At 34.6% G+C, this 26,054-nt stretch overlaps 1 protein-coding gene across 3 annotated transcripts in view; it reads left to right on the top strand.

The window, feature by feature from the left end:
- The first annotated feature begins 11,498 nt into the window (after positions 1-11,498).
- The window catches only part of LOC138703408 (uncharacterized), a 74,978-nt gene continuing 60,422 nt past the window's right edge, over positions 11,499-26,054 (top strand). Inside the window, exons 1-2 of one of the 3 annotated variants that reach the window (XM_069831235.1) lie at positions 11,499-11,656; positions 19,101-19,309. The gene's annotated coding sequence lies outside the window, so the exon portion shown is untranslated. Of the gene's footprint in view, positions 11,657-16,736; positions 16,854-19,079; positions 19,310-26,054 lie in introns of those variants that run through there. The other 2 variants (XM_069831234.1, XM_069831237.1) reach the window with 2 other exon arrangements.

Genomic DNA, 26,054 nt, shown 5'->3' on the forward strand with positions numbered 1-26,054 from the left:
ATTGAGACCTAAATGAGGTACTATTAACTCTTGGTATGAAATAAACTGTTCACGTATAGTAATAATGCATCACATAGCAAATACAGACAAGAAATTTTTATAATTTTGCGTGTAGGTTCTGTCATAGTTCAATAAATTGAATGCCTAACAAAATTAGAGCGTAAAAAGTATTCGCATACTCAAGTCTGTCGACGAATAAAAGAGCTCATGCGGAACGTAGTAGGCACGTGTTACTAAGAAAACACCCGTAATGCATGGTTCAAAGTCAGTTTGATTCTAGAATCACAAGTAGTATATAGCTATCACGTCAAATGGGACTAAGAGGGAAAGAAGCTTCTAAGAAAGAAAGGGCTACTATCATTCGTCTGCATAATCAATGTAAAACACTGAGTGATTGTGAACAGAGTTAAGTCAACCATCAAGGGAATCACAAGCTGATACGAGGAAAGAAATTCGAACGAAAATTTAAGGAGAAGTGGCCGGCAGAGAAAAATAAACGAATAGAGTGGCAGAGCAATCATACGAAAAATAAAAAAGAATCTGCATATTAGTGCGGTAGAGCTTTAATATGATCTCGGTATATGTGTATGTGACGGTACAATACGAAATTACCTAAAGAGCAGCGAATGCCATGGTAGAATCGCCCATAGAAAATACTACATCAGTAAAGTTAATAAGAATAAAAGATTAGACTTTGCTGAAACAAATCTTAACCGGCCCCAAGAATTTTGAAACAGAATGCTTTTCACTGATGAAAGTAAGATCAATATATTTCAGTCTGATGGGAGAAGTTTTGTGTGAAAAAAAAATGCTGAACTGGAAAAGAAAAATCTTCGTCTCACAGTGAAACAAGGTGGAGTTTGAGTACTAGTATAGGGTGCATGACTTCAGCAGGAGTGGGGTCGTTGGCTTTTATAGAGGGCAATATGTATCACCAACGTTACATTGATATTCTGAAGGGTCATGTACTGCCTAATGCCCAAAAATTGAGTATCAAGGACAATTTCATGCAAGACCCCAAACATACGGCCCACAATACTCGACTGTGGATTCTATATAGCAATCTTGCGATGGTGACTAGTAATTTCGAGCGAGAGCTCTTTTATGCCCGCTGCGCGCGCGCGGAGCTCTTTACCTGTAAACATTGCTAAAGGATGTACAGATCTTAGAACACAGCGCATCATGACGGAACTGAAGCGCTTAAAGCTTTCAAGGAAGCAGACAGTCTCGCTTCAACCACGGCAGAGTACGGTCGAGGTTACGGGAGCGGTTATCTAGTGAGTTCGTGTACGCGGAGTGTGTGCATGCTATAAGTGTTGTATTAAACCGAAGTATTTTCGTGCAGTGTTTACATTCTTACGAATACTTTCGCGTGTGTCTTTTCTTCATATTTGAGAAAAGTGACAACAGGAAAACCAAACATGGCTACAATTCGACGACTTAATACAATTAAAGTACAATTTGACGGTAGTGCTACTCGTCCTATGGCAATGGTTCTTTGGATACAACAAACTCTCAACTTAACCACGGAACAGGTAGATATGTTGCAATTAAATACACAAGAAAAATCATTATATATAAAAGTGATATCGCCCACGATATATGAAAAACTAATACACAAACATGAAAGTACAACAGATTTCAAATATAATAATGGTGAACAAACACAAGTGAAAGTAAGCAAGGCAGATGTTCCTTCCTTAACTGTCCGAGTGTTTAATTTTCCCCGGAGGTGCCGAGTTCATTAATTCAAACAGCGTTAAATACGTATGGTGTAGTTCATTCAGTGAGACAAGAACAGTGGAGCACAGCTTATCCTTTCCCAGTTAACAATGGCGTTCGTGCGGTAAAAATGGAAATTAAGAAGCATATTCCAGGATCGATATCTATTGCGGGATATAACGCACACATCGCGTATGTGGGACAACCGATTTTATGCTATGTGTGCCATGAGCCCAATCATAAGAAAGAAGACTGCCGTCAGAGGAAAACCACCATGAATGTTAATGTCAAACAACGACAACTGTTATTAAGTGACATTGTTTCGGGAACAGTCATACAGCAACGTGAGGCGCCACGTGATATGCAAACGATGGATCGTCCCACGGAACGTGAAGCACCTGTAGAAGAAGAAACTGACACCGCATCAGAGACTGAGGCCATAAAAACAGTGAGTACCGAAGATGAACAAAATATTATGGACACCACAGCAAATGATGCAGCTGAGGTCGCACAGGATAAGGAACAACTTACAGTTATCGATGATGACATGGAAATAACAAATACTTCATCTGGAATAAAAACACCTTTGGATCTTGGAGAATCCACAATTGATCGCGAAGAAAACAAAAAATTAGGGCAACCTACTGAAACACCACCTAAGAAACTTAAACCTATGGTGCAACATGAGTGTGCACGGGACCCACGTCTAAGAAGTCGCGATGATGGGGCGGCGAAAAGAACACAACAAACACGTATACTAGCAATAAGATCAAGAATAGTCCAAGACCTCACCCCTACGCAATCTACGGTCGTACCAAAGAGGGCAGTAGAAAGGACGGTGCTGATGGAAAATCTCTTCCTAAGGAAGATAAAACCAATAGAACTGGAGACTTCCTTACCGACTGTGAATCATAAATATTTTTGGACGTAGAATATGCAGACAGGAATATCCATATCGTACTGCAAGTCAATACTTGCACTACTTTATATACTTCAATATATGGTGCTACTACGAAATTATGCGACACTAAATATAAATTGTTTACAAAGCAAAAATAAACAGTCGTTACTAAATGCATTCATAAAACAAAACAATATAGATATGCTACTATTGCAGGAAGTGAATAGAGAAAACTTTGATTTCATAGGACCGCAATACGATTACGTTGTTAATACTGGTGATGAAAATCGTGGTACGGCAGTTATTTATCGTTGTGGACTTGCAGTAGATGCCATTGAAAAACATCCAAGCGGACGAGTGATATCCATGAAGGTTAACAACATTCAGGTGCTCAATGTATATCTTCCTTCTGGAACCAATCATCGCCAAGAACGAGAAAATTTTCTAAGTAAGGAACTCCCTTTCTTCCTTCGCCACAGATATGACTGTCTACTGATAGGTGGGGACTGGAACTGTGTGCTTCACGCGAAAGATCAAACGGGGCAGTATAACCCATCTCCAGTTTTGACTAATATGACACAAGACCTACAATTAGTAGATACTTGGGAGCTTCTCCATGGTAATAGAGTAGAATATACGTTTCGCCGACAAAATGGAGCATCTAGATTAGATCGATTCTATATCACCAGAAAACACAGTAAATATGTCTACCGTATACAAGTTTTTCCCACGCCATTTTCTGACCATGACTGTGTCCTCCTTTCACTCAAGACTGATATTCCTCTTCTCCTGTACGGTAAGAGCTTTTGGAAACTGAACAATACCTTACTATATATTCCTGAAATCAGTGAACAATTTTCTCAACATTTTGAAAAATTAACAATCAGAGCCAACAACTCCAAACTCAACAACCTGCAAAAGTGGTTAAATATTATAAAACCTGGAATAAAAGCCTATTTTCAACAAGCAGGTATCATTCGAGCCGCAGAAAATAGGGAAACATTGAACTTTTACTATCAGCTTTTAAACGAATTGTATGATGCACAACAGACAGGTGGTAATAAGTGGCAAGAAATTTTAAACATTAAATCGACTATTTGTGCTCTTCAACAAAAATTCATGGACGGTGTAAAGATACGTGCGAGAACGCCAACAGTAAGCGAAGATGAAAGATGTGCCCTATACCATCTTGTAAAGGAAAAACGCAACGCTAGGACTAAACATATATCCCACCTCCAAACAACGGAAGGAACAGAATTAACATTTAACTCAGACTGTATTAAAGAAGTTGAAACTTTCTTCAAATCCCTTTATTCTGCATCTCCCACCTCTGTAACCGAAACAGAAACTTTACTCAAGCATGTGAACAGACACTTGAATTTGCAGCAGCAAAGCGATCTTCAGTTACCAATTACAAAAGAAGAAATTCTCATGGCAATAGAAACTGCACCCAAGAATACTGCCCCTGGACCTGATGGACTTACATATCAACTGTACAAAATACACTGGACTTTAATTAAAGACACATTAGTTGAATTGTTCAATTACATTTTTGATAGTGGGATTGTAGTCGAGGGTTTCAGTGATGGGATTGTAATACTTCTCCCGAAAGTTACACAGCCACGTACAGTGTCGGACTATCGTCCAATCACGCTCTTGAACACAGACTATAAGTTATTTATGAAGATACTAGCGAACAGATTAAAACCAACCTTTCGAGATATTTTTGAAATAGGCCAAACTTGCAGTGTACCGGACAAATCAATAATTCATAACCTTGTCACCATTCGTGATACAATTTTACATTATGAAGAATTCCCGGATGAAAAAGCAGCACTGTTATCAATAGACTTTAATAAGGCCTTTGATAGAATGAACCATCTCTATCTGCAACGTGTTATGAAACACTTCTGTATACCAGACAAAATTGTTAATGTTGTAAGAAGCTTATATGATAGTGCTAACTCCAAAATTCAAGTGAACGGTTTCTTTACGAAACGTATTTCTATTGCATCATCAGTACGACAAGGTTGCCCGTTGTCAATGTGCCTGTTCGCTATTGGTATAGAACCACTTATTAGAATGTCACATAACATTTTACAAACTGGACGAGCCACATGCTCCATGTTCACGATCAGGGTATATGCAGACGATGTTGTAATCCTTCTCCAAAATGAAGAAGAGTGTACAAAATTACCACAGATTCTACAAACATATAGTAATGCATCCTGTGCACAAATAAATACACAAAAGTCATCATTAGTACCATTAGGTAATTGGCCTGCTACACACACCGTAAATCATATCCCTATAAAAAGAGAAGCAAAGATTTTAGGAATAACAGTATGTGCATCCTTCAAAGAAATGGTTGACATCAATTGGTCCATTACATCTGCAAAAACTCGAGCGTCCATATTTCAGCATATACACAGAACCCTCAATCTCTTTGAGAGGATATGGCATATAAACGTATTTTGCCTGTCCAAATTGTGGTATGTAGCACAGATTTTGTCTCTTCCGACAAAATACTCCACAGTGCTAGACCGAGCAATAAGATTCTATGTTTGGAAAGGATATTTTTACAAGCTTCCGAAAACACAACTACATCTACCAAAAACGAAAGGAGGTTTACAGCTGACTGCAATTAAAGAAAAAAGTCAGGCTCTTTTGACACGGAATATTCTTCGTGCGAAACAAGATGAAAGCGACCCCATGGACAACAAATTCTGGCAAAAACACATTCCACTACTATGCAGTAAAACACCATCTTACCGCAGTCGCTGAAAATGATTTGGGAAGCAATAGAGTCATATTCCCCAACAATAGCCACGAATGACAAGAATAAAAACACAAAGATTATCTACACTTACCTCATGAAGAAAAATGTGCAAATTCCACGTGTTGTGGAAAAGTTGCCAAACCAAAGATGGGGGAATATATGGCGCAATATGCATATGGCGAACATCCCGACTGCATGGAAGACAACAGTGTATTGCTATCTCAACCAGATTATACCAACTGAAGAAAAGAGACATCGTCATAATTTAACAGATTCTCCTGCCTGCAAAAAATGTGGGTGTTTGGACACACTGAAACATCGTGTCACAAACTGTGGTGCTGCGAAAACCATATGGGAAGCAGCAAAATTCTTACTAGTAAAAATATGGCCAGATTCGCAAATACATGATTGTTTCCAAACATTATTGGTATTAGACCCACCAACAAAACAAAACAAATTTGTAACTGTATGGCTTGCTTCAGGTTTCCTGCACTACCAGTTGACAAAGCCCCTACACAAAATCGAAGAATTCTTACATATGTTGAAAGAAGAGGCTGCCAAACTGGAAACGAAGAACGATAAGTCATCCCAAATACTAAAAGAACTCAGACTATTAGAATTGAATAGATAATAAGATAAAAAGAAAATTCATGGGTCAGGTAGCAAACATTATGTTGTACAATTATATTGGTTTGGCTTTACTAGCTCTTAATATTCTATACAGTATAATATCTTAAAACAATTGTGACATGAGACTGATTAAATGGACTGTGCACTACTCAGTATCATTCAGTATGTATCGCTCTTTCCTTTTAATTTAGCATTATGTAAATATTGAGAAAATAGAGGGATAATCATGTGTATTAAAAAAAAGCGTTCAATAATGATACAATTGAATGTGGTGTAACTAGTTTCATCTGATATATTTGTTAATATGATGTGATAGGAATTATATGAAATGATAAATGTGATATATTAGGATACCGTGAATTGAGATATTGTAATATATTAATGATAATATAGGTTGGCAATTTTTGTGCTAATATTTAAAATTATTTGCTATACTTACTTCAAAATGATGTGAAATTATGGTGTATAATTAGTATTTAGGTTAAAAATAAGTTGACTTATTTGTAGGCTGTGATTTAATGTATGGTAATTAGAGTTGAATAAGATGAAATAGGATAAAAGTGACTGTTTTGTATTTATAGCAATGTAATAGGATCAGAAAGGAAAGCAACCTTAGGATAACTCGTTGTAATGTATTGTGATAACAGTAGGGTAATGATGATGACTTTGTGTCATGTAAAGAATTGAAATTAATGTGATGTTATAAGATAATAATTTGTAATGAATTAAGTTCTTTCTATTTCGGTGTACCATAAGGTGAGGTCTTTTAGTTTAATATTCTGTAATGAAGTGTGAGGCAGCTAAAATAATGTGAATGAAATAATATGGCTGCATTTCAATTAATATGATATATTGCATTAGAAATAATCAGATTAATATTGTGATGTTAAATATTGTGCCAGATTGAGATAATGCATTGTGAGTATAATGTTATGTGTATCTGTTGATGAAACAATAATGAATTGTTGACGTATTATTTACCAAGCTTAGTGTGATGTAATTCGAGGAATTTAGTTAAAGTGAAGTAAAATACTACAGTGCATATAAAACAGCATGATGTGAGTTACGAATAATATAACATAAGGTATATGTGTGTTATGAAAGAAGGTGCTACATCAAGTAATGCTATGTTTTTATATTGCATGTTTTCTGTTCATATGGTTTGATGTCATGTTTGGTTTACCTTCATGTTCATATGATATGATGTTCTAGATAATTTTAAAATGTCTCTTGTCTAGCCTCTATTTTTGTACATGATAGCATTTGTATGCAGTGAGTTGTCATATGTGTAATTTATTCAAATATTAATAAATGTGGGAGAAAAAAAATAAAAAAAAATTAGTAAAAACAAAGAAAAAAAAAAGGAAGGGTGGAGGATACAATATTTATGCTTCGAACATGGTTATGAAGTCCAGTGTTTGTTGTGTAAAAAAATATCATTTGCAAAAAAAGCAACATAAAACGGCAACATGAAAAAAATAGGCATTATTCAGAAGAAGAGAGAAATAAATTGATTTCGGAATTGACATCGAAGGTAAATTAATTTACATTTGGGTCAGTAGATTGTATCTAGATTCCTTTTATTTCTCTATTTTAAATGTATTGTTGATGTTTTATTTGTTGCTTGTTTCTGGATATTTACTTTTATTAGACTACGTGTTTCTTTAATTTAGAAATAATATTTTATCTTTGATTGCACTTTAACTTATACTATTACTAAGCTCAAAACGCTAATTCACTTTTATTCCGATAACTATTTTCAAGATTTTGAGCAAATATGAACTAAACATTTTGAAAACTTTGATGCAAGGAGCTTTTTTAGTAACGGCAATATAAGATATACTTAAAAATATAATTTCAAAACTATTAGACCTAATTGCACCAAATTTTGTACAGATGATATTATTATACATCTGTTTATATAGTTTAAATTTCACAAATTTTGGACGAAAATTGTGGAAGTTTTAAAAATCATACACATCCCCTTAAATAATTGACCCCAAAAATTACGATGGCTCTCAATATCTTAATTTAAACAATTTGTTTTTTTTTTGTGTTACTCGCATCTCACAAATCACTCTAAGAAAACTCATTACATAATCACGACTGGAGAGTAAGGACTACATTTTCACAATCACACAATCAATATACTCTATTTCAAACAATATTGTCATTATTATTTTTTCAACAAATACTCAAAAGTACTTAGAGATCACACACGTCGAGCAGGTAGACCCTATTAGTTTCTCCTAACCAATGAAGTGAAGTATTTACATAATAAATAATTGCTTTCAACAATGAAATGGTTTACATAAATTAACTTTTCCTATTTCTCTTTTTGTTCCTATAAAACCCTTCCCTTTGTGTTTTGTTTATATATGTACATGGTATATTAAATAACTTAGTAATTAGCTCTATTACATAGCCAGAAATTTAGTAACGCAAGTTATTGTAATAATTGCTGCCTTTATTCGCTGCATGTGCATGTACATCCCTGTGTCTACGTTACGACGCTATGTAGTGGATGCGCTATGCGCTCGTGATCAAAGTCGATCTCTTCTACCATGATTGGGAGCAAATAGTCTCATCCCTGCTCTATAGCATCCCTTCATATCTTCAGACACCTCTCCAGTTACCAGACATCAACCCAATCGAGACCTTTGAGATTATTTAGAAATAAAACTTAGAACTAGGCATATTACCAGCAAAGAGTCTCTAAAGACTGCAATCATAGAAGAGTGGAACAACATTCCAACTAGTATTACTTTAAATTTAGTTAATTCTATCCCCAGAAGGTTGGAGGCTACTGTAAAATGCAAGGGCTACCTTACAAAGTATTGAAATTGAAAAGGAACTGACTAAAGTGTGACCAGTGTGCGAATACTTTTTGTTCGTATTTTTGTTTGGTATCATTGTCTTTTAATCACACATAATTGTTTATTTTGAGAATTGTGCAATTAATTTTGTTTTTATATGTAAAGAAATAACAGGGAATGTACACAATAATAATAATAATAATAATAATAATAATAATAATAATAATAATAATAATAATAATAATAATAATAATAATAATAAACTAACAATAAGTATAGCTCTTGTATTTAAAATTCCTACTTTAACTTTTTCATTTTTATGCTCAGTTTCTTAAGAATTCTGTTAACTTCATTGACTACTCTTCGTAGTTTCCTATCGTGTGACTACTCAACATTTATAATTCCATCTCCGTTAGAGCTTTGACTTTTCTTCTCATCTAATTTCAACTCTAAAAAGAAATTTTCCTAATTTATGCAGACTGCTGGCGTTAAGGGGACCATTCATTTTTTATGAGCTACTATAGCGTTTAGTTGTAGAAATTTTTTATCCACCCAACTGTTTCTCAAATCATTCGTTGCCTGATACTTTAACGCAATATGCATTGCGTCTTCTGCTAGTCCACACAAAGGACATTTATCATTCTCTACGTTCCCTCTCTTATTCTTGAGTCTACAGATACTTAATCTTCACCATGCTATTCCCGTTCTCTCTTCCCTTGAATTTAGTCTAACATATTCTTCCTGTTCCCAAAACTGCCTCACCTTCCTATAGTATTTTAGTGATCCTAGATCTTTAATATTACTAAAAATATCTTTTCTCGAAATTTCGTTTGCCCTCTCTTTTACTATTCTTCCATAGTTTTCGTGTTTATAGACCCTAGTTCTCTCCATAGCCAATTTAGACCTAATCTATTTATTTCTCGTTCCAGCTCTTTCAGCCAATTCGATTTCCAATTAGCGGCTCTCATACAAAAGATACATGTTTTAATAACTGGTGAATCATTTCTATACAGAATATTACCTAAATATTTGATTTTTCTTTCTAGAATAATTCCCAGACTACAATCGGTTCCCATCTCTAGTAAAGCTGTCAGGTTAGAAGCATTCTCCGGTATTTCTAGAAATTTTTTTTACACATTTTGGCTCTTACTTTATCGATGTTTCTGCTGGATAACCTACTACCCCAAATCTCAATATTATATAATATTTTTGATTCTACTAGTGCATTATAGATGTTGACAAATTTTTTCACCCTAATATTCGGCCATTTATTTAGGCATCTATCTACTGCTTGGAGTGTATTTTTCCTTTATTCAGTGCCAATTCATTTTGCAACTTCCAATTTCCCCTACTGTTTATTATCACTCCTAGGTACTTGAATCTGGAAACACAATCAATTGGAATTTTATTCACGTACCATTTCTCTTTCTTACTATGCACGTTACTCTCTTTGCAGATTAAGACTTTTGATTTCTTTTCGTTTATTTTGTTATATATTAAATTAATACTCCTGAAAATAAATCATTACAGCGCACGGTATTAATTACATGCAATTTTAAACTGAAAAAAGTTAAATTAACGCAAATGCTTCCTGTTTAAATGATTAATCAAATTAAAAACAAAAGGTGGAAACTGGAAATCAAATTTAATATTCTACATCTAGATCAAATGAGAAAAAAAGATTTCTCGAAAACATTACACGCAATTATAAGAGATGCTCAAAATGCCCTCCATGGCAGTGACACATGATCCACAACGTCGTAGAAAACTCTCTCCGACTCTTTCCAACACTTCATTTTGAGTGACATCATGAGCTGCTTCAAGCACACGTCCCCCCTCTGGTGTACTTACGCGACACAGCGCTGAGTTGCTAGATATATTTTAACGATTTTCGTAATTATTAAACATATCTATGCTTTAATTTTCAAAAAAAGAGTCAAGGCACTAGCTATTCACATTATTTTCACCTATCTGCTTGCATAGCAATCAGCTGTTTCTCTCGGGCTGTTACCGCAACACAGCGCTGCAAATATTGGGCAAAGGCAATTTTTTTCTTCCTTCAACAAAGGAAAAGTGTAATAAAAGTTTTGTTATATTTAACATGTACCACACCTGTGGAGTAACGGTCAGCGTGTCTGGCCGCAAAACCAGGTGGCCCGGGTTCGAATCCCGGTTGGGGAGGTTGAGTTTTTTTCCGGGGTTTTCCCTCAACCCAATACGAGCAAATGCTGGGTAACTTTCGGTGCTGGACCCCGGACTCATTTCACCGGCATTATCACCTTCATTTCATTCAGACGCTAAATAACCTAGATGTTGATAAAGCGTCGTAAAATAACCCAATAAAATAAAAAATAAAATTTAACATGTAGAATCACCTCTTAAATTTAAGTGCGTCGCTCCCCTTCCACCATGTATATGTGACTGCATTGTCGGATATAATCTTAATAAAAGTGATAAAATAATGAGACAAAGGGAACAAAACTTGATGACAAAATTACTGTAATTGCAATATGCAAAAACAAGCAGTTTAAGATGAAATTCAACTGATTATTTATTAAACTTTAGTTTGTTATACTTTCCAATATCTCATTTCGATAATTTACTTATCACAAGATATTGTTCTACACGTGACATGAGGAGATAACGCAATCTCGACCAGACTCAGGGATTAAAGTTCTGGACATGCAGTTGAGGACGTAGCCTTGCAGATGTTCCCGTGAAAGCAGTACAGATAACAGAACTCTACAATGCTGCAACAACGGTAGTACTATGGCATTTAAACAGTGATTCAAAATAGAGAAGAAAAAAGTAAGTATTTTTCAGTTTTGTTGCCAACTTATAATTACTTCGATATGGTAAACTAACCAGAGAAATGAGTTAGGGTGGTCATCCAGGAGTAATTGAGATTCACAAACCCATTCTTTCTTCATATTGTACAAATTAATTAATTTAAGGAAGGAGATAGGTGAAATTTTGGTCACGTCACTCATAGAGTTTAAATTCAAATTGTGGTTCCACTGTTAAATTAAATGTGTATAAAACAAATGAATAGGTTAGTATTAAAAGGCATTAAGTGACATTTTTGGTAAATTGAGATATACATTGTTTCTTATATTTTCAAGATAGCCCTATTGATTGATAATGCAAGGGACTACCTACAGGAACTGTGTAGGGCAGCAGATTACCTCTTCCTTAGAGTTATTGAAGAAAGAAACTAACTGTTGCACTTAGTTCCGTTCAATTCCAAAAGTTGCATCACCTGACTTGGTATTGGCTGCATTTATGTTACAAACAAGTGAATATGTATCTGCATGAAGTAAACATTAGTACCATTTCAGAGTTTAATTTGTTAGCTTTTCAAGGTTTGTTTGTAATTATTTAGGAAAACAATAGTTTGGTATGCATTCTGAAGAAGCATAAAATCAGCTAGACTTTCTTGGTAAAGGTACAGGCTAAGATTCACACCACTTAGAAGTCTGTAGAGAAGCTTTTATAAACCTTCACTGTTGAGTAAAGGTTGGTAATATTGTGATACGAGTAATATTGTGATAGTTCTTTTTGAGAATTTATTACAATTTTATTGAGAGAGAGAAGGACCGGTTTTGTGCAGAAATTTGTCCACGAACATTCCTTTAATACGTTGACGCAAAAAACCGATCTTCTTCTCACTCACTAAAATTGTAATAAATTCTCAAAAAGAACTATCACAATATTACTCGTATCACAGTATTACCAATCTTTACCTTATACCACAGAAAATGGTTTTCACATTTCGTCTCAGACTGTAGTCTAAAAGACGTCAGAGGTTACAACAAAATGTCTCGTGCAGTTCCAGGTGATATTTGTAAGGAGATAATATTATGACATATGTACTATCTCAGTTAAAACTTCATTATCTGCACTCTGAATTAAATTATTATTTCAAAGGTTTGTTTTATGCTTACAAAATTAACAATTAAGTAACCTGAAGTGCCAATTTAGAATTGAAAGAACTAACTACAATACATTCATTTATTTCTATAACTACAGTAAAATACGACATTATAATTGGGATTCAATTTTTAACATCAAGGACTCATTCTTTGCTAATCTGAAAAATAAACAAACGTAAACATTAAAAATTTAACCTTGCGACACATTTTTTTCAATTTACCGAAAATCACAGTCCCTTTCACAGCTCATCAGTTCAAATGCATTTATATAAGGAACGTGTTGAAGAATGAGGCGCTCGGCCTCTCTGAGTTTGCAGTATTTGATAATTTCGCAACGAATTGTAAAAAACGCAGATTGTACACAAAATAATATCAGAGTTTGTACATAAAATAATATCGGAGTTTTAAATGGTTTGTATGACTATCTATGTGAACAATAATAAAATCAAATCAGAACCGTTTTCCGCGCGAATTCCTGTCAAGAATTAGCTATCCATACCGCTGGTGATAATACCGTACCTTCTGCAGCTGGTACAAGGCTTTACTGCGGTAGTTTCCAAGCTTTCCCGACCTCACCCAAAACTGTGAAAGATCTTTGCTCATCACATGTACTACCTGGCAAAGCGGACTTCCGACGCGGAAAATATATGCAACGACGCTGTGACATCATCGTATTATAACATAACTAAAGACCGATTTCTTAGTCCAGCCATCGCACAGTGGTCTAAAATCCATATTTAGGAGGATAAATGCAGACAAATGACATGTAAAAAAATGAAATTAAACCCTTAAATTATTTTTCCTATATAACTGAGTAACACTCAATTGATTATCTTAATCAGCGGAGGTGGCTGCATAGCGAGATAAGAAGCCGGTAACATGCCACATTTCGCCACCCAGCATTCTTACTCAGCAAGCGCCGCGAGTCTGCCGTTTTCCTTGTGCTGTATCTCTGTTGTAAGTGGTCGATTCCATTCATATTTGGTACCAACATGTCAAGTAGTTCTTTAGGTATGTAACACTGTTTGTTTTTGTTACATTTAATGTTATTATAGTATGTAAAATTAGCATGAATGGACACGGGACAAAATATAAATATAACCATTGAGTGCAGACTTTGCTAAGGTAGAGAGAAAAAAAACCCTTTGGTTCGTCCAAAAATGATTTTTTTTTCACTTCCTCCACTATTTACCTCTATTTTAAATCTAGTCTTAAGGTGCGCAGATTTCCGGAAGTAATAATTTATGAGCACTATTCTTTCGAGGTGCAGTAGTGCAATTTTTCTCGGTTGCAGTTATTTCAATATCTGTGATCCGAATCTGCTTCCGCAGTATAATTCAGGGAATTCAAGATGACAGCTTGTTAATTATGTACCAAATAAGCTTCCCGAGTGTCCAAAAGGTGCAATAGTACCTAAAATGTTACTTCCCCCCCCCCATAAGATTTTGTCTAAATGCATCCCCCTGTAATGGGCACTTCTGCTTATACGAACGTAAACAGAGTTTGTACACAAAACAAATGTACTAAGTGTAACTACTGTATAAAATTTCATAAAAATCTGTTAGATAGGACAAAAGTTACTAATTTTGTCTAATTGCGCCCCCTATAAGGGGTAGTTACACTTAGACCAACGTAATGAGAGCTTGTATACAAAACATATATGCTACCTGTAACTACTTTGTAAAATTTAATAAAAATCTGTTAAATAGGAGAAAAGTTACTAATTTTGTCTAATTGTGCCCCCTATAAGGGATAGGTCTCCTTATACCAACGTAATCAGAGCTTGTATACAAAACATATATGTTCCTTGTAACTGTTTTGTAAAATTTCATACAAATCTATCAAATAGGAGAAAAGTTACTAATTTTGTTTAATTGCGCCCCCTATAAGGGGTAGTTCCCCTTATACCAACGTAACGAGAGCTTGTATACAAAACATATATGCTACCTGTAACTACTTTGTAAAATTTAATAAAAATCTGTTAAATAGGAGAAAAGTTACTAATTTTGTCTAATTGCGCCCCCTATAAGGGGTAGTTCCCCGTATACGAACGTAATCAGAGCTTGTATACAAAACATATATGTTCCTTGTAACTGCTTTGTAAAATTTAAAAAAAAATCTGTTAAATAGGAGAAAAGTTACTAATTTTGTCTAATTTCGCCCCCCTATAAGGGGTAGTTCCCCTTATACCAACGTAACAGAGCTTGTATACAAAACATATATGCTACCTGTAACTGCTGTGTAAAATTTCATAAAAATCTGTTAAATAGGAGAAAAGTTATTAATTTTGTCTAATTGTGTCCCCTATAAGGGGTAGTTCCCCTTATACCAACGTAATCAGAGCTTGTATACAAAACATATATGCTACTTGAAACTGTTTTGTAAAATTTCATAAAATCTGTCAGATAGGAGAAAAGTTTCTAATTTTGTCTAAATGCGCTCCCCTATAAGGGGTAGTTCCCCTTATACCAATGTAACGAGAGCTTGCATACAAAACATATATGCTACCTGTAACTACTGTGTAAAATTTCATAAAAATCTGTTGGGTATCTAAAAAGTTATTAATATGTCCCGCTAAATTTGCATTCTAGACCACTGTGCGCCGGCAGAACGTCAACGTAGGTGACGTCATATGAAAAGCAGCCCGCCTTGTAAGACGAGGGATGGTAGAAAGCAGTAGGCTGAGAGGAGGAGAGAACTTAATCTCGCCCGTATAGTTTGGAAATAATTAACCGAACTATATGATCCTTCTGATTGATTTGAAATTACTCATCAGCCTATCCCGATGTTTTAATTAGTGAAGTGAAATCTGGTTCTCTGTCATTGCTATTTGTTATTGCTCAAATAAATGTTGGTCCGTCAATCCGGAGCGCTTTACATTTAAAGTGAAAACATTGCTCAAATATACAGTATATGTCAAGCCGAACATTGAAATAAACCTAGCACAAAATGATCTATTTAGTAGATATTTTGAATTGTAGTGAATTTTCGGGAAATTTTTAAATCTGAGAAATTTTTCCTTCATTTAGGCTTCTTTGCAAAGTTTCAAAAAAAGATATTCGGCAACGCTTTTTTCTTAATCAGCACTAACATTATGGCAAAATACACGTGGCAATAGAGTTAAGTACAAACGCCTCTTTATGGTGATAATATGAAACCCTTTAAGTAGTTTAGAACATAACAAACATATTACATTTTCTTCCTGTGCACAACAAAAAAATTTCTCTTCCCATTCTTATACAAATATTCGTTTTGCTGTACTCTTTACGTTTAATGGTTTGGAAACAGACGTGCTTATCGTCAGTTATAATGACTTGTATATGTACTCTGCCTGTCTTACGGGGAGTGAGTGCGGGTGGAGGGATGCAGTAGTGAACCTCCCTCTGGAACTGCCCCTACATAACTATGACTTAAGCTGCCGCTTACCGCATGAAATAACTACCGCTGTCTTAGCCCAACAACACTGAAATGAGTATAAGTGTGCACGGGATATACATCACGTCACGTATCCCTCAGTAGACACCCTGCTCACAAACACAAGTAAAGCGACATAATTGTGTGTAATTTATGTAGACTGGCATAATCTGTTCTAAAATATGGTATTTACAGCAGCATTGTAATTAAAAAAAACATAGGTATAAATCATTTGAAATTGATAGAAAGTGATGGTGCATACCAATATTTCTTTCGACAAATTTTCAGAATATGTGTACCTGAATCGCCGAAAACGCACAGTTGATGCAAAAGTCAACTGACCCTAATTATTTTAATAAAATAGCGTAAAAGGATGCAGAAAGCTATCGATAATATTAAGCCTATTGAATGATTCCAGAAATATTTCATTAATATAAAACAACAGGTGCTTCAGAGATAAGATACGTCCACAAGTTCTATTGTGCAACGCTTCCTGTGACAACAAGATAGGAATTAAGTTATCTTAATACACATTTATGTTATATGCAGTCACGGACAGAAGTACAAGCACATCAGCAGAATACAGATTAGAAATTTATATTTCACTTTATTACACGTATTATAATATTGGAGCTGAAAATAAATTAATCTCTACTGCTGTAAGTATAAAATAATATTTTAGACTTCAAAATAAAAGTTACTTAAACAAAGAAAATAAAATAATTGTTCTTTTTGTCTCTTATAATATTGAAGACAATTATAAGCACAATACAATTTTGGTCACTTTTTTTTTGCTTCCACACGCAAAATGATCACTCATTTAGTACTTCGTTGGCTTCCCTTTTCTGTGAATAACCATTTTAAGCCTGTTTTGCATGGAATCGACTTCAGTGACTTCAGCCCATATTTAGTAATAATAATAATAATAATAATAATAATAATAATAATAATACATAGTGTTCTGCCCAAAGGCAGGTCTTTCACTGTAAACTCAGCATTATCCAATCTTTCCTATTTTCTGTCTTCCTATTAGTCTCCGCATATTATCCATTCTATCTTAATGTCGGCTATCATCTGATACCTACTTCTGTCCTGAACTTTTCTCCCGTTCACTATGCTTTCCAGTGCATTCTTCAGTAGGCAATTTATTCTCAGCCAATGACTCAACCAATTCCTTTTTATCTTCCTGATCAGTTTCATCATCATTCTATCTTCACCCACTCTTTCCACACAGCTTCATTTCTTATTTTGTCTGTCCATTTCACAAGCTCCATTCTTCTCCAGAGTAGAAAGGATCAATTAAAAGCTAATTATAAAATCTAGTTTTGAAACTATTGGTTGGTAATTTATAATATTGACTGGGAAGCTTATTATATCATTTCATCCCCATGACAGAAAAATTTGTACTAGTTCTATAATATGATCTACAGTATGGAATATTAATTTGTTCACTATTTCTAATTTCATGATCATGTAGGCTATATTGGCTACTAATGAGTAATATCCACATTTCAAATGCTTCTTGTGGCTTTTCCTCACTTCGTCTTAATGCCCATTTTTCTGACCCTTACAATGCTATACTCCACTTCACTAGACTCTTCCTTAGTTTCTTCTCCAGAGACCTGTATAAGACGCTTCTTTTTTCTATTAAAAGCTTCCTTTGCCATTGCTGTCCTCCTTTTGGCTTCTTGGCAGCAGCTCATGTTGCTGTTTATAATATACCCCAAGAATTTGAAGCTGTCCACTTGCTCTACTGCCTCATTTATTATTCGCACGATTACCTTCTTTATTTTTTCCGACAACCATGACCTTCGTCGGGTTTGCGTTTATCTTCATTCCATACTGAATAATAACAATAACAATAATAATAATACTAATAATAATAATAATATTATTATTACTATTATTACTATTATTATTATTATTATTATTATTATTATTATTATTATTATTATTATTATTATTATATGTGTAGGTCTACTATGTTACATCTGAACATTTCTTGTGTACACTTCTTGTTCCAGCTCAGTGAATATCAATTAAATTTAATGATGATTGGGAATGGTAAGACTTTATTACTTTGATGTATACATTATAAATATCTATGCCCACTATGTTGAATGTGATTAATTCATTTCTACAGTTCCTCTTCTTTTTCTATAAAAATCAATTAAACTGCCTGTTAAAATAGACACTAAGGGTCGTATTCATAGACATTCTTAAAGCGGGCTTTCGGTGGATGATCAGCGAACTAAGGTTTTTCGTATTCATAAATCAGTGTCAGCGATATAATATGATATGAATCCTGTTTAGCACGCTCGTAGCCCGGGCTAGCGAAATGTCTATGAATAGCATCCTTAAAGTTTATCACTTTGGCTTATTACCGATGCATTACTATTTCATTTCATAATGAGAATACAGTGTTTCCCTTTCCCATCGGACTGCGCTTACAAGAATGGAACGAAATCCCTTCGACACTGCCGCACGTGTCACTGTTGGCAAGAATGAAATTGATCTCTTACGGAAAAGGAAATTTTCTACAAAGCCTAAAGTCTATTTTGATATTTCTTCTGAACTTTTAGCCTTAGGTTAATTTTAAGCAGCAATTCGTGTTGGTGTAAGTAACAACTATTTTGTCTGAAGAAATTAAGAATTGGGGGCATTATTCTGCAGATGTGAATTTTAAATAAAAATAATTTATCTTTATTCCCTGTATCTTTACAGTTAAGTAAAACACAATTTTGTAAAATAATTTTTGTAGAAATATATTTAAACTTTCATTCGTTTGTTGGAAAAAGTTTTCTGTTGTGACTGTAAACATAATTACGTAAATAATAAGATATAATAACATTATTTCTTAAATACAAATGTGTACTAACTTTCAGCCAATTTCATTTGTTCTGAAGACATGGTTGGGGACAACGCAGGACGAGGATGATTCTGCACTTTCGGTGGATTATGATAATTGAGAGGGAAAACGGGAGTATTCTGAGGGAAACCCTTCACACTCGCTTTGTCCACTACAAATTCGTTCGTGAACCAGACGAGGATCAAACACGGGTCGTCACTGTGGATGGAAGTGACCAAGTGAGGCCAACAACTTACCACGTACGAGGTAAGATATAATATACAATGTGTCAAAAAGAATTTCGAAAAAAAAAATGTAGTTGGTACCATTTTACTTATCATGTTGGTATGACAGACAAAATCAAAAAGAATTCAGGTGAGACTCATTTTTAATAAATAAATTAGTAATTGCTTTACGTGCTTGTGCAAGTACAGACTTTTTTTCTCCAAATGATTGCATTTTATGCAAATTATTTTGGATGAAGTGATTGAAACTACACACGTACACATACAGAGAGAGAGAGAGAATGAGGGAGAGGGAGAGAGAAGGGGAGGGTGAGAAGGGGGGAGAGGGGTTATATTGTACTCGCCAAAATTAGACGACCCCAGTTCAGAGAAAAGAAGTCAAAGAATTCAAATCAACATGCTCTCGATGTTTATGTTATGCGGTTGGCCGCGTCCGATAACTGAATTGCTTTATAACAGCGTTGCCAAGCATAGACGGCCTCAGCCCGAGTAGAGAGGTCAGCTTATCTTGCCACAAGAGACAACTACTAAATATGGATGTTTGCGCCGCATAGCTGGACGTACTTGTGTTCGAAATAATGTTGGTAGTACGCTGCATTGACATTTTAGTCTTGAGGTACGGCATGGCTAATGATAACACCTTCACTGTAGTATGTCACTATCAGCATGACTTTCACCGTAGAGGGTTCATATCGTACTTTTTTGGACGTGGTGATCCTTTGTGGTGCCATTCATTAGACTGACGCTTTACTTCAGGTTCGTATGCTCAAGACCACGTCTGGTCAGTGGTAACATTACGTTGCAGGAACACGTCCCCTTCGTTGTGGTATCTCTAAAGGTGGAATTGAGTTGTTGCGTATCGGTGCCACTTCTGTACTTCTGTCAGGTTATGAGGAACCGAGAGTTCTGCAATTTTTATCATGTTGGTGGCACACAGTTTGATGACTGAATCCAACTTCGATGGATAATTCTCGTACAGTCCAGCGATGGTCAACAACAAAGATACCTCGCACTAACTCACTTGTTCGTCACAAATGGACGGGCGACCTGTACGAGCCACATGTGCCTTCTCATTCCGACCCATACGAAATACAGAGACCCATCTTGAAGCAGGGTGGCATTATCCATTTGGTTTCTAAGTGCTGTTACGAGCAGATTTCAGTCCTGTTCAATTGTTTTTCTTCCAAGACCTCGTGCATGGGTCTCAAAATCGTACTGGTGGCGCTGCGAAGTGTCTCAATTCCTAATTAACTACAGGCTCGCAGTCATTCACTAGTCATGTGTGATAGCGAAATTACATGCGGCTTTCTGCCGATAAAAAGTTGTAATATTAGTAAGAATGGGTTCATTGATTCATAGTGTTCTGCCCAAGGGCAGGTCTTTCACTGCAAACCCAGCAATCTGTAGTCTTTAATTATTTAATAGACTCAGTGGAAAGTTCAGTACTGCTAGAGGAGTGTAAAATGTTAACTACAAAGTTCCTGAAATATCAGTGTAGTTGTTTGGCATTTAAATCAGATTTCAGACCATTGACTGAGGGTGAACAGTCATATTACGAAAACATTGATATACTTATATTTGATGTCATGACGTGTGTAATATTTATGTGTGTATAATGTATCTATAAATTACATATTTTAATGTGATTTAATTCTAAAAGTAGTCTTAATTACACTCCATGAATAATGGGCGGCTGTAAATTCTCTAAAACACAACACATACCATCAACATACTACCTCTGATTGAGATTCTGGCTGATATGTACATCTGTTATCAGGCAGTACATCTCACTTGACGATATGTGTCAGAGGCAGAGGAAGAACAATATTGTTTGTATGCATATGATGTCTGACTAGTGTAATTTGTAGCTAGTCGGCGATATATGCAATGGAAGGGAAAAGGAACTGGCCACCCTACCCCATGATATTCTGGCCTAGTTGCCTCATAAGTGGTGCCTTGTTGGTATCACTTGTGAGGTTCAGACTTCTCTTTGGACAGTTGAATAAACAACAAGATCAACATGCGGAAGCAGTTCAATTGATAGTTTGTGTAAAATGTTATACTGTATATTTTAATACGCTGAATGCACCTTTCAACATGAATTGAACACTGGCAACGTTATAAGTAGTTTCGACTTCTTCAGCCGTTAATTTACCATCATGCAGATAGGGTGGAGTAACAACAATGATCCCTTTATCGGAGAGGTTTGTTATTATTCCGGGAAAACCTGACTTCATCACTACCTTCTAATAACGTCAATAATCCGTAATCAGTTGTTATGAATGCGTCACTCGATCTGCCACGGTAGCATTTAGATTTGAAGGCCACCACCTGATCCACGTTGGGTGGGTGTTCCACTTTTGAACAATTAATTGTCACTCTACATTTTTAAATATTGCAGGCATTGTTTCCTGAATACTTTCTCTGCTAGGCCAAAACCCAAAATTACAGTAACCATTGTGGATGTCAACAACATTAAAGTGGCGGTAAAATACATCATAATTATAATTGTACGATTAACTCCGAACATCACCCTCATAGCAGAATACGACAATCCAGTTTTCATTTTAATTTGAAAATATGAGTAGACGATTTTCTTTACTAATCTTACTCTTGGACAGAATTTTTCGAAAGCTTTCGATGTGAAATCCACTAATAAAAATGGAAAGAAAAGAATATGTATGGTCTACATCTTGGGGCGTTTCGACTATCTATGGTAGCTATTTTTGGGTTAAATGATAGAATTGGAAATATTTCTTATTATGATTCTACGGGTATGATTGTGTTTCAATTGGCAGCAATTTTAGCAATGTAGTATTCAAATCCACAAATGTCACTCCCATTAAGTCTGGTAGTTCTCTCTCATATTTTATTGTAGAATAATCTCGGAAACCTTGCGTTTCATTAAACATATCATCTGTTCCTGAACTCTTGTCATAACATTTCTTATGTGACTTCAGTTCGGCATGTAATGGAATAGACACTTGAGTAGACAATTCACACAATTCAATTGTGAAAGAAAAAAACAAAATCACTAAGAATGGTTTCATTTACTTCTGCCTGTATGGCTACTTAATTTTTATAAATAACACTTGTTGAGCATTCGCCTTCCATAAAACTTAAATTTTCATCTTTTCTTCTTCTTTTTGCGTCTCTTTCGTATCTTTGCGGAGCTAGTTGAGATGAGGCAGTCTTTTTCTTGTAATCTTTTAGAAAAATACTGGAAACGGTATGCTAGTTTTGGGGGTATCCTGATCTCGTTCCCAATGAAATGAATACCGCAAATTCTTGTTGCGGGTGCTGGTTTCCAAGGTGAATCATCAACACTTGAAATCAAGAATTAAATATCGATATGAATACGTTTAAAAATAAGTATATTATTATTTATTGTTGCTAATATTATACATAATATATATGTAAAGAACTCAGTAATTATGTACTTTTTGAAATTTAAATGATAAATTCCTGTCGTTGATAACTTAGCCTAATGGTTATTTATAAACATAATACTATGTACATTCTATTTTTTATATTAGGTCTAGTATATAATAATACTATGTACATAATAGTATATAGTATAGATATAATAGTACTATGATTACACGCAGTGTAGCCTTATTTAATTTCGTCTGCGTACTGCTTGGATCCACAATTAGCGTCGTTGCGCTTGTTTTCTGTTTTGGGAATGAATAAAAACAATATCGGTTGGTGTGTTCCTATAAGCATTACTACACTCAAGAATAAGCAATTTGCGTTACCTTTCCGCTTTTTAGGATCATCCTTAGTAATTAGGAACAGTCGGGAGATCACCCAAGATTTCGATACTGTATCAAAAAAGTTGACGAATTTAAAAAAAAAAAGGATCATCCATATTTCTAATCATTTAACCTGAGATGCTAAGTATATTCATACGCTTCAAGCACAACTTTATCGCTGCTGTCCTGCAGTTAGTAACAACAGTCGCCACCAGAGGAGCTTGCACGGTGCCTTATGACAGAGTCCGTGGATATCCAGAGTAGCGCAATCACCGAGTCGGCCGCCATTGTTAGTCCTTTTCAACACGCTAGGGATAGGAATATTTTAAGTAAAACTCAGATATTATTAATTTGAAGGGTAAAAACGTCTAAAGGATCTTCTTACATTTTAGAACATTATTGTCAGTCAACATACTAATGTAAAAAAAATAATTTAATAATTATAATAGCATAAATATACATTTAAGTGTTCAATACACTCCTTCACAAACGTCACAGTTGTAGGTATTATAGCAACAAGAACTTAATAAATTACAAGTAACAAATTAAAACAACAATGTTGCAAAAAAAAAACAATAAATCTAAACATTTGCAACTACACTCTTCGTGCGAACTCTCCGGCTTCTGCATATAAGGGGACACTATACTGTACTGAAATTTGTCGAATTTCATTAGTATTAAGAGTTCACAACAGTGAAATCCATAACTACCATACTTACGAAGCTAGATTCATCAAACTTTTATCACTGATATATCTGCTTAATAGTGACAAGTGTACAAAATTGCATCCGTCTATGACACGTGGTTTGCATTTTATTAATTATTTTATTAAAATACTATATAAAAAGGCGCTTGCACTACAATTGACATTATTCTTAAGTGATTTTCACTTATATGGATCCTTACATACATGGAATCAAAGCTTATTATAGGGTTTGCTGTAAAATTAATCAGTAAATTGCTAGAATTTTTTATTATAAAAAATAAAAAATTAATAGCCATAAAATATCCTAGTAATTTACCCATTCGCTGTACAGAAAATTCCAATAGTAATGTTTGTTCCAATGTATATAAAGAATCGTATAAGTGAATACCAATTAAAAATAATGTAAATTGTGACGCAAGGGACTTTTTGTATAAAGCAATACAATATTATTCTATTAAGTTATTAATAAAATGCAAACCACTTATCATAGAGAGAGACGAAATTTTGTACATGTGTTATTATCAACCAGATATACTAGTGATAAACATTTTGTGAATTTAGCTTTAAAATATGGAAGTTAGTAATTTCAGTATAATGTCCCCAAGGATACACTGACGTGAGGTTTTGTAATTTTTGGTCAAAAAATCGTTTCTTTGTTTTTACCTTTAAAAATTCATTTTTGGTCTAAAGAAGCCCTCTCCCAATTTTCATGACCATACGACCGGTCTATCAGCTATTTAGGGTCACATTTTTAAAAGGCTGCGGGCTCTGACTTAATTTAAATGTTCCGTCCATGTCCTCCACTTTGAATTCTGCGACCATTTAGGAAATTACGCTCTATTTCATACATTATTTATTATATTAGATTTCCGATTGAGCCAGTGTAGCTTCTCGACTTCCCGAAATATTTCTTCATAGAATCCAACGGGTGTTAGGCCTACTTCAAAGGCTGCTTTCCTTTAAAAACATTCAGTTACAAAGAAGACCACAACTCTTGTCTAAAGGAAAATTCCGCTTGTTGCTAGTAGCCATAACAACGTATTTTCCATGCTTGGTTTTTGTTTGTGATATAAGAAATATTTGCAAGTTTCCAACAGTTTTATTGTCAGTGTTATAATAGTGTCTACAGTCCATAGTGATTTGTAAATAATATTTATCTATTATAGTGTTTTCATAAGTTTACATAGTTTTTTTAGTCACCTTTATTTACTAGTGTAGTTTAGGTGTGCACAGTGTGGTAGTGTATATAAGGGTAAGTTCTGTATATAATACGCTAGGTCTATATGTTTCAAAATTCCTAGAAAAAAAAAAAAAAAAAGACAGAGACCTGGTTCATTATTATCATCCAAAACTTTGAAGTGAATTTTCTCAACTTTAATTCACTGTAACTTTTGCATTGCTAAAAATTCAACTCTTTCTACAGATTTTGTACTACGTACATGAATTTTTGTAGAGGTTTTTTAAATTTATTTATTTTATGTCGTTTTAGCTTAGGAAGTCATATCGCGAAAATACAGAAACAATTCTTACAGTTTACATAGAGTTTACAGTATTACAATAATCATTAGAGGTTTTTGAATATGTTCTTAACAAAACTTACTATCAGGATTATATCTAACCCTCATATTTTTTGTTGTTGCTGTTGTTTAGTCAAATGTCCGAAGACATGTTTGAATCTCATAAGTACTACCAATAAGGCATCACTCATGAGACAACTAGGCCAGGAGATAATGGGGTAGGGTGGCCTGTTCCTTTCTCCCTCCAATGTATTCTTCGCTGATTAGCTACATATTCCACTAATCAGACTTCAGATGCGTACAAACAATTGTTCTTCCTCTGACACATATCGTCAAGTGAGAAGTACTGCCTGATAATATATATGCATATCAGCCAGAATATCAATAAAATGTATTTTAATACTATTTTTTTACGCTCGAGTTGAAGTTTTTTTTCTGTTTTTACACTTTTAGTGCATTAAATATTATTAATTATTTTTTTAGTAAAATAAAAAGAAAATTGTATAGTAAGTTTTGTTTCTGAAGGTCTGACAAGTATGTAGGCAAAAATTCTGGCCATAATAGTAGCAATTTTTGAAAACATAAATTTACACAATTTAAAATTACAAATTAAAAGTACAAAATTTCAGAGATCTACCTAGAATAGTTTAGAAAATTGAAATTTTACATCAGTCTAACCTTAATAGGGTTTCTAGTTTCTACGGTCTCCGCATTTTCCAATCGAGCCAAACAATACAATCTTGCCTCAAGAATGAATTCAGAACTTCACAAATATATTATGTCATTCTT

The sequence above is a fragment of the Periplaneta americana genome, chromosome 7 (assembly GCF_040183065.1).
Source record: "Periplaneta americana isolate PAMFEO1 chromosome 7, P.americana_PAMFEO1_priV1, whole genome shotgun sequence".
In the NCBI taxonomy this organism is placed as follows: domain Eukaryota; kingdom Metazoa; phylum Arthropoda; class Insecta; order Blattodea; family Blattidae; genus Periplaneta; species Periplaneta americana.